This window comes from Lactuca serriola, chromosome 4 (assembly GCF_051521515.1).
Source record: "Lactuca serriola cultivar US96UC23 chromosome 4, Lser_US96UC23_V15, whole genome shotgun sequence".
In the NCBI taxonomy this organism is placed as follows: Eukaryota; Viridiplantae; Streptophyta; class Magnoliopsida; order Asterales; family Asteraceae; genus Lactuca; species Lactuca serriola.
In genome coordinates, this window is record NC_136411.1 from 108,392,368 (window position 1) to 108,404,934 (window position 12,567).

The following is a 12,567-nucleotide window of genomic DNA, read 5'->3' on the forward strand; positions in this document are numbered from 1 at the left end:
AAGATAACTCTCCCACAAAGGTTCATGGGAGAGAAGGAGCCGGTAGGGTTAGAGCCAGAAGCAACATTGTTGGAAGACATCTGAAAAGAAGAAAGACAAGTTTAGATTAGATATAAATATAGTCCTTAATATAACACCCAAATGTAATATTAACGATAGGACCCAACACATAAGTTTATAACTTAGAAGAGGGATGCCATAATCCAAGCTATAAAATATTTGAAGGTAGGTGAATGACGATTCACCAATTTCCACCATGAAAACGAAATAAATTATTAGGTTTTAATTGGTTTTGAAACTCTTAGATTCTTTGAGATTCATTGTACTTTTCAATGGCATGTTTCAATCTTGAGTATGCCCTTCAGGTTTTGTGACTGGGATGCCAAGGATCACAAAACAAGGTGTGAAGTAACCATGCAAATTACTTGGTACCCTTAATATTTACCCTTCAATCGATATTCCAGTTAACTACACGCGCTCCACTGATACTATGATAAATATTAAGTTACCCTTTGTCTACCTTATTAAGTCCAGGTTAGTGTGCAGGTTAACCACACACGCTCCACAAACGACTTAATCAAAGTGCAAAGTGTAATTTCATGGGTTAACACCTTATTCACATTTTCCTAAAGTAACTAAGATTGGGAATTTATAAAAAAAACATTTAGTTACTTTATATTCATCATACTTTTAATGAAGATTTAAAGTCCTTGTCTTACCCATTCGACCAACGACCCTCCACCGATCAAGGAAGCGGTGGGTGAGAGTGGGCACCCATTAAGCTGCCATTTTATAGGCAGCAACCATATACCCCCCTTATAGACCGGTTTCGTAAATGAGGCCTACTAACGGTAAAATGACTTTTTCTTATACATATATAATTACTATTAAACTTATAATATTATAAAGTATAAGGGTTGAATTATAACTTTTAAAATTTTAGGGGTTGGAACTAAAGTTTTTAGAGTGACTTTACATGTTCCAAAACTTGAGGGCAAGTTTTGTAACCTTACAAAACTTTTCATTTCATAACTTATGAGTTAATGATGTAATAAAATAAGTGACTTTTCATTTTATGCAACCTATGTGTTTCTTTAATGGACTCTAAAAGAAAGACTTTTGGTAATCCATAACTTGAGGACAAATTATGGATTCCATTAAAACACATAATGATCATGAATTAAGTATCAAAATTTCAAGAACATGTGAACACATATAAACATGAAAATTTGAAATTAGCCATTGTAAATGGATTAGAACAACCATTACACCATCTAAAACAAGTTTTATAGCACCAAAACAGTTTAGGATAATGTTTCTAGTCCATTTCCAGCATCAAAACTCGAAAAACTGCATTTTGTGGCTCCTACTCGTCGAGTGCAAGAACCTATTCGACGAGTAGGATGAGTTTACTCATGGACTCGTCGAGTCCCCCCATGTCAGCGAGTTCATGCTGCAGAGTGCAGAAAAATGAGTTTTTTCACAATTTTGCATCAAGTATCAAACAAACAAGCCTAGGCTCTGATACCACTGAAGGGTTTTGAGCATTCTAACACTCCTATGGTGTACATGCAACCCTAGAAACCTTGGATCAATGTTTTATCTATGATACATGCAAAATTTGTTTTTCCAAGGTTTATATCCTATCTAGCATACATGGGGAACTTTTAACCATAAAAGTAAGCAAGAAAACATACCTTGTAGTAGATTAGATTCCTTGAAAACCTTGTGAGCCTAGCCCCTCAAGTGTGATGCCTCAAATGTCTCACACAACACCAAATGCACTTGGAATAACTTAGAGAGAAATGAATAACACTTAGAAATCGGCTAGCCCTCACTTGTCATACTTAGTGGTCGATTTTGGTGAACAACGTGATGCTTATATAGTGTGTTACAATTAGGGTTACACCATGTAAACCCTAATTGTCATGACTTTTCATTTCCATAACCCATGGGTTCTATAAAGACCATGGATCATCCTATGGGTTTTAGCCCAATTTGATAATCCATGAAGCATTAGCCCACTATATAAGTATGGATGATTTACACAATCAACCCATATATTTAATTAGTCTTCTTTTGATCACTTAATTCTTGATCAATATTAATTAAATAATACTACTAATATATTAGAACTCATAATATATTAATAAACCTTAAGTGTTATTTCTCTCATTTTTAGTCTATCCAAATGCATGATGCCATGCAACCCAAATGGACTATGCTAATCGGGTCAAGTACATTCCAGAAATAGTTATGAACTTAGACACCTAATCCAACAGCTCCCTGGTCTTGGAATAGACCAGGATATAATCGATGAAAACAATAACTGATCGATAGAGCATCGACATGCATACTTTATTCATTAAATCCATAAATGTCACAAACGCATTGGTGAGCCCAAACGGAATCACCACGAACTCGTAATTACCATAAAGAGTCTGAAACACTATCTTATCTGCATCCTCTCTCTAACCTTCATCTGATGATACCTTGACCTCAAATCAATCTTGGAGAACCAAGATGAACCCTGCAACTAATCGAAGTGGTCATCAATCTGTGGAAGTGGGTGATGGTTCTTCACCATTAACTTGTTCAACTACCGATAATCAATATACATGCGGTGAGACCCATCATTCTTCTTCACAAACAAGATTGGTGCTCCCCAAGGTGAACTGCTTGGTCTGATAAACTGCTTACCCAAAAACTCATGAAGTTGAGAGTACAACTCCTGCAGGTTTTGGGGTGCTAACCAGTACAGAACCTTAGCAATCGGGGCTTCACCAGGGACCAAATCGATCCTGAACTCAGCCTGCCTCTCAGGTGGCACACCAGGTAATTCCTCCGGAAACACATCTGGGAACTCTCTAACTACAGACACATTCGAAACTGAGACCTCCTTCCCTACCCGATTGTCAACCACAAACGTGAGGTAACCCATACACCCATGTTGTAGATATTGTCAAGCCCTAGCAGCAGAACAAAAGGCCGATCCAATCCTGGTACCCTTACCATAAATAACCAGTTCTCTGCCACCTGGGGTTCGAACTAAAACCTGCTGCCCCTCACAATCTATCGTGACACCGAACCTGCTCAAACAGTCCATCCCTACTATTACACACACATCCCCCATAGGGATACGATCAAATCGATCGGGTAAGACACTCCAAAAATCTCTAAGGTACAATTCCGAAAAACGCTCGATGCAGAAAACCCGTGTTTGTTGGCGATGGAAACCCGTAACGAACACTCTAAATCTCCAAGTGTCATACCAAAACTCCTATTGAAGGACTGAGACACAAAGGACCGACTCACACCCGAGACAAGGAATTCGCTAAGAAGGTACCTAGCAGAATCATAAATACAAGCATACCATAAAATAATTTTGACAGAATAATAAATGAAAATATACTAGTAACAATGTCCGATGCCACCCTGACCACCTCTGCTGTGAGCTGGAAAGCACGGCTTCAACCCCTCGGGGGCTACGCCCTACCCTGGCGTCCATCTGTGATCCTCAAAGTAGTCGGGGCTGGAGCCTGAACTGGTCTAACAATAAGCAAGGGACATTGGGCCTTCACATGGCACACCTAATCACAATGGTAACAAATACTGGTGCTTGGTACTAGGGCCTGCTTGTGACAATCCCTCGTATAGTGCCCATCCTTTCCATATTTGTGGCATCCAGAAGAAGATCGACAAACACCCTCATGAACCTTGCCGCACTTGCCACAAGTACGACCCCTCTGTCCCCCAGATCGTGAATTTGTGGGATTGAACCGCTTAGCTGTAGGCTGGGACTGAACTGGAGCCTGCCATTGCTCCCTCGTCTAGGTCTCTTTCTCAATCTCTTGCCTCCTTGTGACATCTTGAAGCTCGAATAGGGTACTGTAACGTTGGGTAGACACAAACTGTCGAATATCATTCTTGAGCATGCTCAAGTATCATGCCATCTGGGCCTGCTCCGAAGCAACAAACTCAGGACATAACAGAGCCCTCTCAGTAAACATCTTGGTGATATCCATCACTGTCTCCGTTGTCTATCTCATATCCAGGTACTCCTAAGCCAATCTCTCCTTCTCCACCAGGGGAGGATACCTTATATGAAACATCTCCGAGAATTTCTCCCAAGAAACAACAATCCTCTACTCAGGAGTATAAGAACCAGTCGCTAGGTTCTATCAATCCTTCGCGCCCAGCCGAAGAAGGTTCAGGGCGCACTTGACCTTCCAGTCCTCCGGACAGGAACAAGTGAAGAAGTAGCCCTCCAAATCCATCTCATAGCCACAATCGGGTCCTTGAACCCGTCAAACTCTGGGGGCTTTGTGTTTCTGAAGTCCCGGTACTGGAATAAACCTCCTCCCCGGCCTCCCACAACAGCAATGGTTCTGGTGGACACAACAACAGTAGCCTCCACCACGGCGGCGTACCACTCATCAAATAGCTCAATCATCACGGTCTTGATAGACCTGAAAACCTCGGGGATGGCACTCCGGACAGCAGCAACCACCTCATTAGCGATCAACTCACGAATGTCACCATCTGTCAATCCTGGCCTATCATGGTCACCAGATCCTCTTGTAAACACCATACTAAAAATAAACCAAAATATATCATAAATGCCCTAATTATACTATTACAACCATCACATAAAGGCTAAACCCTCGAGGTTTGTGACTTCCTCGCTACGCGTACGTATCCTGTGCTTCTAGTAATATGGGCCTATACTACCTTCCACACCTACATGTATTTGTCTCAATGGATAATCACAAACTACCCGAAATAAACCCAACAACTAGAATACACGTACATCCTATACTCACTTTCTCTCTCTAGTGGCTAATCATCCCTCAGCTGGCATGCTACACCCATTCACGAAACTTTAACCAACCTTGCAACCGCTTGTGCATGCAAATCCTACATAATGTTGGATTCTATAGACAGTCAGATACTTGATTCTACCCTAAGCCCACAACCAAACAAAGAACAGGAAATAAGGCTAAACCAAACATTTCCAGACTATAGAATCGTAGTTATAAACAACTATGATGCACACACTAAGAAACAACAGTAATGATGTCAATTTCATCTAACATACCGAAGTTCTCCTAGGCTATCAAACATCATACATCAGGAAATTATATCATGCAATTCCTGAAAATCCCTAGCCTACCACTAGTATGCAGTTCTATCATAAACATCATAATAAATAACATTGTGGGTAAGTTGGGTTATACTTTCTTGCTCTGGTTAATGATACACATATCATCCTTCCTTGGTTACTTTTGAAAACAATTCTTGAAAACAATTTGGAAATCAATTTTGAATACCTTACAGATTCCATAGTTTGAGTCTGGATTCACACAAGTGCTTATCCAATTCGCTCAAACGAGGGATCTAATACCAACTTGTAACATCCCAAAAATCATGATAAAATTTTTCAGTTTTCATTTAAGGTAAAATCCTTGTTTCTAATTAAAACCCAATTTAAAACCAAATATCAAATACAAATATCCCAAAAATCAGAGTATCATAAAAATCTCCAAAATATGTCGCAGAAGGATATGTATGATCACACCTTCGCCTTGCCTGGATCATCAGAAGTACCTGAAACATAACACTTAAACCGTAAGCCAAAGCTTAGTGAGTTCCCCCAAAGTACCACACACAACCAAACAGATAACAATATGCAAATATGAGCATTCAGCCTGACTAGACCGCCTTGCAGGGCCTACAGTCTATCTAGACCGCTCTTCAGGCCTTTGGCCTGACTAGACCGCCTCTCAGGCCTTCAGCCTATCCGCACTGCCCCAGGTATCTTGGTCTTCAGTACAAAGCAAGACCGCCTTAATCCAACCAACCATAAAATGTTAACATATACAATAACAATCAATAACCAACAAGTAGATGTAATCATACCGATCTACTAGTCTAACACATACTCAGTAAACACAAGTGATCATACTGAGTTACCAGTCTAGTACTTAACCAACATAACATCAATCCAATATACCATGATACATAACCCAGTGTGTCAGCATTAGTGCCTTCGACCCATAAGTACATTGAGGAAAACTCACCTCACAGTCTGAAAAGATAGCAGAAAAGAACGTTGCTCCAAATGTTAACTCTACAGGTTACCTCTACAACAAATAAGGACCTAAACTCAAACTACAACTCAAAATACCCAAAATGCCCTAGGTCAAACTTGTTCAAACCCCATGTCAAAGTCAAGGTCAAAAAGGTCAAAGATTCCATATGGGCTGAGTACGCCTTGCATACTCCCCTCTACGCCCAGTACAAATGGTCCCTCTTAAGTCACGGGTTCAAAACATGGTACGCGCAGCGTACCTCCAGGTACGGAGAGCATACTAGAGCTAAATCCCCATTTCTCCATTAAATTCTCATTTCATTAAGCCAAAGCACCAAACTTTAGACCTAGGTAAAAAAAAAGACGTCTTAATGGATAAAGTATCTGACTTTATCCATTTGCATGCATACAAGACGGTAAAAACTCAAACCCTTTGTCCAAAAGTCATCCAAAATCCCAAAACTCTTGCAAGGATTAATAAGAATGCAAAATATCTCATTTTTATGAATATTTGGGGTCAAAACTTTAGATGACTACATTTCAAGGACCTGGAGTAGCTCATACTCCACCAGACCAAACTATGGGACCAAAAGTGTACACAAACTCTAGACTAGCAAGATCTGAGCAAATAACTCATCAAGATTTGTGTAACAGCCAGAATCAGAAAGGCCAAGAAAGGAAAGGAAAACCCTAAGTCAAAAGGGGGTTCAACTCGTCGAGTCCAAGGAATGACTCAGCGAGTCGAAGCGGACTCCGTGTCACTGATTAAGTGACCGACTCAGCGAGTCTGGTCTTGGATGGGAAAGCCCTAATTCCGGGACTTGGTACCCTATTTAAGCATCTTATTCCCTTCCCTAGGCTTCATTACAACATCTCTCATCCAAAACCCTAAAACCCTAGCCATCCAACTTCATTTTTGGAGCTTGTGGTGAAGATTAAGGTCCATTGGAGTGGATTTTGAAGGCTTGGAAGAAAGGAGCAAGGAAGGAAGTGTAGATCCAGCCTTCATATCGATTTGGAAACTATTAGAAGGTAAAAAGTCTGGACCTTGATCTTTCAATTGATAAATCCCCTTTCTAGCTTGCTTTTGGTCACATTTGGATCATTTCCAAGGTTAATCTGAGTATTAAACCCTTAAGGATGGTTTGGACAACATATTTGGACACTCTCGATCTTTAGAAGCTCAAAGTTGTTGGCTTTATCCAGCTAAGGTCCCATTTCATGACCTAGGTTTTATTTGAAGCTTGTATTAAGTATTTTATCCTCATAACACCTTGCATGCACGTAAAGTTGGAAACTTTACGTGCAATGCTAGCATAAGGAGTCCAGATCTACGAGTTAGAGGTGTTGGGATGGACTGTAATCGACAAAATAGAGATGTCACAAGATGGAATCGGTGAGTCAGTTCATGGACTCGAAGAGTCGGGCCGCAAACCCAAACCCTTCTGTTTATGAGTCGGATCAATGAGTGGGGTTAGAGAAGGACTCGGCCAGTCTATATCCGTAATGGACATGAAGATCATGGTACTCGACGAGTTCAAGGAGGAACTCAGCGAGTCCAAGGCAATCTCCTTAGTTTATGAAGAGGTACTCGACGAGTTGTTCTACAACTCGGCGAGTCAGTTGAAGATCGTCCCGAATGTTTAGTTGAAGGAGAACCCGTCGAGTTGTTGCTAGAGTCGACGAGTAGAGTCAAGGCTGTTTTGGGATTTAAGGAGCATGGACTCGACGATTTGGTAGAACAACTCGGCGAGTCGAGTCAACTGGAAGTTGACTTTGGCCTTTGAATTTGACCTTGAGAAGGACCTTGACCAAAGTTGACCTAGTTGACTTCCGGAGGACAGTTAGGCTAAGTGTTTTTTATTGGTATTGGTAGCTCGGGGGAGCTTGAGGAGCAGCAGTTCGGAGAGTTGTTGGATAGCAGCCAAAGGGTTATCAGCGGAGTTCAGTAGTGCAGGTGAGTTTCCCTTTGTGTGAATGGGTCTACGGCCACAATTCCGGCCCATGTAGTTATGAGTAGGAAGACCCGTGGGTTAGCCCTAGGCACTGTTTGCTAGTATGATATTCAGGACCAAGGTCCAATGTCGGGCGGGTGCCCAAGGAATGGTTTGCATGATAAAGTATACTTGTTTTCTGTGTGATACTTATATGTGCCTGGTAGGGGGTGAGTGTGGGTGAGGTCCCGTATCTCATTATTAGTAGAGTATGCATGGGGTTCCATATCTCATCAGTAGCCAAGCAGGGGCGAGGCCCAAGTTAGGAAAGGAGTGAGTGTAGGTTGGGCCCGTATCTTACTATCAGCAGGAGTGTGGACGTGGTTCCATGAATCATCAGTAGCAGGATAGGGGCGGGGCATAAGACACGCGAGGCCTTAGTACAGGAATGCAGTAGAGTAGTTATGGTTTATGTGTTATGTGATATGTTATATGTTTGTATATGTTTAGCGGGCAGGGCCCAGAGACAGGTAGGGCCTAAGAGAAACAGATATGTACACCGAGCGGGGTAGAAGCCAGGCGAGGCCTGTTGTAGCGGGCGAAGCCCGAGGTAGTGGGCGAGGCCCAATATTGGGAGTATGCAGTTATGTGTATGGTATGTGGTAGGTTAGGGAACTCACTAAGCTTCGTGCTTACAATTTTCAGTTTTGGTTTTAGGTACTTCCGGTCAGGGGCGGAGGATTGTTAGGGCCAAGAGGGGCTGTGGCCCCCCCTATTTTTTTTATTAGAAATAGTCCCTATACTTTGATTTTATACATATTAGGCCCAAAAATATAAAATTTTGGCTTTGGCCCCCCATGTTCACCAATTTTTATACACATTATATTTTCGGCCTCCCTAAAATATATGTTGAAGCTCCGCCACTGCTTCCAGTAGCGGAAGGAAGAACTCCGGATGATCGCATGGCACACACCATAGTTAGTCAGCCTGGGATGTTTTACTCTGATAATAAGAACATGTTTTGAATTAACACTTTGATTTTATGTTATGGATTGACAAATGTGGTTTAAGTAACGTTTTAAAAACAAAAATTTTAGTCGTGATTTTTGGGTCGTTACAAGTTGGTATCAGAGCATTGGTTTGAGGGATTCGGACATACTTTCGGGTGTGTCTGAACTCAAACTAAGGGATTGGTATAGAAGGAAAATCAATTTTTGTAAAAATGGATTTTGAGAAAAGAAAAGAGTTTTAGAAAAGGCGGAAAGAACTTTGAGAAGAGAAAATGGTGTGGTGCATGCAATCAGCCGAGCTTAAGTAAGTACACCAAAATACCCATACAAGTTTATGTTATGATTATCAGTTAGCAGAACAACATGCTAGTTTAGGACTAAGGATCTAGGGAGGATGCCTTACGTGCCTGTTATATGTGCTTTTGAGCTGCATGGTAGTGTTGGTTAGACAGTAGTAGGATAGCCTGTTTAGGTTATGCCTGAGTTTATGAGCGTATGTCGCATGCTAGTGCGGATTCTTGCTATGTGAATGTGATTGCTTGATTATGTTATGGTTAGATTTTCCTTTGTCTGAATGTTGCTTGCTCTGTGCTTTGTGGGATTCTGAGTGATGGGAGTTACCTATTAGATGAATACGTTAAGTCACATGTGATCAGGGTTGAATAATCTCAGAGTTCTGGATTTGACCATACTGTACAGCTCTCGTTTGAGTCTAATCGTTGTAGGGACGAGTCCTTTACTTGAAGGATTATCTGAGCCTCATCACATGTGATGGTATTCGGGTAATGGCTGATTGGCATTACGAGGAAACCTTCTGCAGCTGAGAACTGGTTGGGTCAGAGGTTTCCCTAAGATAGGCCTAGGATGAGTTTGGTGTTGGGAGCAATAGTAGTAGTAAAAGGGACCTGGTGGAGTTGAAGCAGTTCTTGAGGAAAGTACAGATAGATGTGGAAGGTAGTATGGGGCCGTACTACTGAAAGCAGAGGATACGTACTCGATTCAAGAAGGGCCGAGATGAGACCGGGAAACTTGTAGTGTGTATATGGGTGATCCCTCAGCAGTGATATGTGTTTTGATAGTTTTTGTATTATGTTTTCAACATGGTGAAATTGCGTGAGAGACCAGTGGGCGGATCAGGCGCCGGAGAGGGATCAGGCTCGGGTTTAGGGACCGAGCAGCTCGAGGAGCGGATGAGAAAGTTTGTATCAGCTGAGATCACGTGCAATATCTTAGACCATACTCCTGTGATCTTCGGCACGGTCAAGGAGGGTATACTAGAGATTTTGGACGAAAGGCTTGGAGCTTGGAGCCTTTCGCGTAGAGATGATGGCCTTGGTAGGGGCGTGTACCTTGACATTCCGAGAGTTTAGAGCCTGTGGAGCTCCAGATTATCATGGGGCTAGGGACCCCATTGCCAACAGCAGATAGTTGGCCGATGTTGACAATGCTTTTCGTATGAGTCGGTGTCCCGAGGGGACAAGGTCAAACTCGCCTCCTGCCATTTAAAGGACAGAGTGCGGGATTGGTGGGAGGAGGTTGGACATGCCATTGGTGATGATTCCGCGTTGGACACGATGACATGGAGTGATTTCTCAGCCAGGTTCAGGGTTGAGTCTGCACCAATTATTGAGGTGCAGCATTTGGCACGGGCGTTTCAGGACCTTCAACAGATGATTGAGACTGTGGCGGAGATCACCGCCAAGTTCAGAGAGAGGGCTCTTCTTGTTCCACAATATGTCGCGTATGAGGAGATGAAGAAGGCCCGATATCATGAAATGATGAAGAGTGACATCGGGGAGTTTGTGAGTAGGTCCAACTGCAAGACACTGGAGGACATGATTGCTCGTGCCAGAGAGAGTGAGATTGATCTGGAGCAGATCAGGAAGAGGAAGTCAGATGAGATTCAGGTGGCCACAGGATCGGGCAAAAGGCCCAAGGGGTCAGATTCGAGATCGAGGGATTTTCAGAGCCACATCCGATGCGGGAAGTGTGGCAAGACGCACGAGGGTGCATGTAGGATTGGTAGTGGAGGTGATTCTGGCCGCTTCAAGTGTGGTCAGACTGGTCATTTTAGCAGAGATTGTACTGCTACCACATACCTGGGGGTCAGACCTAATATGTTTTCATTGCAGTCAGTGGGGCCACAAGAAGGCCCAGTGTCCGAGTTTTCTTTTAGCGGGACAGGTGATAGCACCTGCCCCTGCGACATTGAGGATCACCGACGGCCGTCAGGGCCGAGCAGAGGCGCCTGCGGTAGGAGGCAGGTTGTCTACCGTGGAGACGCGAGCAACACCAGACATTGCAGTTGTGTATCTTTTGTTCCCCTGTTAACTTTTATGCATGATTATGTTGTTATGGTTCTGCATCAGTAAGGATAATGACATTTCGAAATTTTGTGGTTTGTTTGTGATTGAGTTATATGCCATCTGCATACCTTGGATTTTAGAATGATAGATAAGGACGTCCTCTATAGAGCAAGTTACTTTGGATACAGTAACTGTAGCATGCATGTGTGGGGCTCGGTAGTGTCTCGCTAGTTTCTAGAAGGTGTCGTTTGGGGATAGATCAGTTAGATCCCTAGCTGTGGTAAGCTTGGGGTGTTCAGTAGATCGGTCAGTGGAGGATAGGAGGGGTTGGGAATCCTTTTCAAGCACTGAGCCGTAAGGTTTTAGCAGGACCAAAGTGGGGGAGAGCCCTTCAAGTATTCAGAGTTGGTAGCATGCTAAAATTAGAAGGATTAATGACCTCCGAGAAGAAAGCGAAAGCAATCCAATGGGTTGAGTGGGTTCAGGAGTACAGGAGTTAGGAATTTGGGAAAACTTCCCAACGTCGGGTTCTTGTGTTGGGATTAGTAGAAAATTGGTTTAAGAAACCAAGCTGAAGATTTTATCGTCAGAGTGCGAGTATAACAAGGATGTAAGAGTACAAGGTGGTTGTAGCATGTGATGACTGAGGGCTGGTTTTGGAAATCACGTTGGAGGATCGCTAGCAGGACTCGGGTGAGTCAGGGTGCCCTCAGAATATTAGTCAGTGGTAGAGACACCATGGAGGGTGTAGTAGGACTGCAAGATAGCCGCATCATTCCCTAGCAGCGAGTCAGTGAGGGAAGTGATGTAAGAATGCGGGTAAGCCGTAGCATTCATTAGCAGTTTAGTTAGCGGAGTGTGGGCGGAGGCCCGTATCTCCTAGTTAGCAAGATAGGGATAAGGAAAGGTTAATTCGTTGAGTTTTAGTATGGAGTTGGCCTGCATAGCCCATGATAGGTGAGGCCACTCCAGGATGCAGTTGGGTGAGACCCGTGGGCGAGGCCCGTGCGACAGTAGCTAGGTAAGTGAGACTAAAGGGGAGGACCGCTCTGGGATATAGTTGGGTGAGACCCATGGGCGAGGCCCGTGAGATTATAGCAACACATGTGGGACCTGGTAGGGACCTTAGAGTCAAGATAGGGGATTAAGGATCCCAAGGATGTAGCGCCAGAGTGGCAGGATATATAGAGCAGTTTAGATAGTCGAAGTTGATGGGTTTTAGCCAT